Here is a 2784-nt window from a genome sequence, read left to right on the forward strand (position 1 = left end):
AAAATTGACGCGTGTCTCGCGTGCTCGTGCAATTTTCTTACAACTCTTACGACTCTTACGTACCTACGATGTAAACGAGCTAGTATGTTTCTTACATATGTGCTCGTGAGAGCGTAAAGAAAAAGTCAAGGATCGTAAAGAAATGATTATAATCGAGCAGAATTGAACGACCTTGTCCAACGTTAAATAAGAATTTGACGACCACGGGAATCAACGATATATAAAAATTCGAAGTATATAATGTTTTTTCTATACGCGTTTTCTTTATTTATCTTATATCTATTTAAAGTTTTTAGCATCCGATGTAATCATCTTAAATTGGATCGACACTAAAATTACCTATCAAATTATATACACACCATATTGCATATGAGAATTTACACGCATAGACACACATATACGCAGAGAATTGAAATAGAAAAATATGTAAAATAATTTGGACGTATTTGACGGGTCTTTTATGTTCAGAAAATACTATATATCTGAGAAAACGAAGGAAGAAATACGACCGGTTGCTTCCTCATTGTTGCAGTTAAGCAACTAATTGTTAAATGCGAATTGCAGCATTCTCTATGGCCATTCTTTGCTCATTTTACTATCGTACGTTCGCGCATGCACTTGCGTAAGCGATACCACCTTTCCATATGGAATAGACATTCTTATATATATTATATGTTATAAATGTATATAACCTAAGTACATACTAATGTAACTATATAAATGTAAATTATGTTAACCATGCATATATTGTACATACAAGCATGCAGTTTTATCCACACATACATAAATCATAACTGTATTTCATAGACATAAAAGTAATACGTACGTGTTATAAATTCTGTTCCATATGAGTTCGTAAATAGTTTTCTCGGTAAATGATCTAGTAATTGAGTAATAAGACAAAGAAATAAAATCTCGAAAATTTCTTTCCACGCGTAGGTACATTCGTACACATTACTACACATTGCTAACCGATCGATTATAAATTATAACACAGAGAAGATCTTCCTTTCAAACTGTTTAACTTTACATAGATAAGAGCACGTAAAAGTGCAATAAAATAATTTGATGAAAATCACGTCTCGTGCTTACTCCTCTATATTTAAAGCATTTTTAATTCCTTAAATAATGCTAAGTGAAATTTGTATATTTTACTTGGAAATAATTGTTAATATTGAACTTATACAAGAGAATGAAAATGTTAACGTACAAAGTTAACTTAAAAGAAGAAAAGAAATAATTGAAAAGTTCAAAGTCCTGCTGCCAAAAAGGTCTTCAACGTAAGACAGTACACATTTCATCGTAGAGAGAAAAAATTCCCCTAGTTATTTATTATATTCAGAGACAGTCTCGTAGCGCGTCCTGGTTACTCCTAAACTCGACGCGTAACAACGCCCTAACACGGAAAATTCAAAACGAGCGTTACGCATGACGCAAGGGACGAGTATCCCATCGAGTAGTTGTAAAGCAGGGATTCTACGATGGCACGAACGGAAGAAGGGGAGACACAACACCCTGCACTGTGCCACCATGGAAGGAACGAGAGGAGAGAGGAGGAGAAGATCTTCCTGCGCAGGAAAGAGGGTGTCTAGACGAAAATAGCCACCACCATACAGCCCCATCCTATAAACGCTTCTCCGTTTCAATTTCCGAAGGTTTAACCTTCGAAAATCCATTTGAATTTTAAGGGTAAGTCCAAGCACGCGCGCATACGCACGCAACCCTTCTCCCTCCTACGCATTCTTCGCACAGGGTCTATTCATTTCTTATCGAAAAGTACAACCTTGACACGATAATTAATTGTAATTTATACGATGCATCGGAAAAGATCTTGTATCTTAGGTTAGTATATAGAGGATGTTTCAAAAATAGGTAGTAAACTTTGTAAGAAGATCATATAAACATAGGCGCGGGAACTCTTCCTTTACGAGATATAAACACTGTTAGCTATACGTTCCCCTGATTTAACTATTTTTGGATCTTATTTTTAGGTACACACCTAAAAAGTTTAGCTTACTATAATAAAAATACTATTTATAGGGTGTTAATACTAAAAATTATGATTACACGCGAATTATTATTAAACGCAACGAGTATTCTTTATTTTCGAGTTCCGTATAGAAGAATTTTGTATATGCGGTTTTCGAATGACGTCGTGGAATCAGCCGAAACGTTGTTTCGATGCAAATCGTAACCGGTACGAATGTTTAAACCTTATGAATTCGAAAAGAGAGAAAAATATGAGAAGTAGACGGAAACAAAGTAAAAGAGAAGGAAGAGAAGAGAGAGAAAACGATAAAAACGGCTATTACGGAAAAGGGATTACAGACGCATTGAAATTCTATGGCGTTCGAGCGAAGTGCTCGTTAAATGGAAACGTAAGAGAGTTAAGTAGCGTAATGCGGGACTGGTCCGGCATTGGTACCCGGGTTCATCGCCCACTTTCACCGACCTCGATCGTCTCTCTTTTTCTTTTCTCTATATATTTCTCTTTTCCTCTCTCTTTCTCTTTTATACCGCCTTCGCCTTCGCCTTCGCCTTCGCCTTCGCCTTCGACTTCGACTTCGACTTCGACTTTTTCCCGAATATCGCTCGTGTTCCGTTCTCGCTAAATCGCGTGACAAATCGAACACCGTCACGATTCGCGGTCATTGCCATGCTACCAAACATGTTTATGTCACCATTATAATATCTTGTCATGCATAATTTCCATGAAAAGATTGCGAGTCGAAATCCTATCGCATCATTTCGAACATTTGAGGGAAGTCTTTGTCGGATCTCATA

This window comes from Polistes fuscatus, unplaced genomic scaffold, assembly GCF_010416935.1.
Source record: "Polistes fuscatus isolate 324 unplaced genomic scaffold, CU_Pfus_HIC Scaffold14, whole genome shotgun sequence".
Taxonomy (NCBI): Eukaryota; Metazoa; Arthropoda; class Insecta; order Hymenoptera; family Vespidae; genus Polistes; species Polistes fuscatus.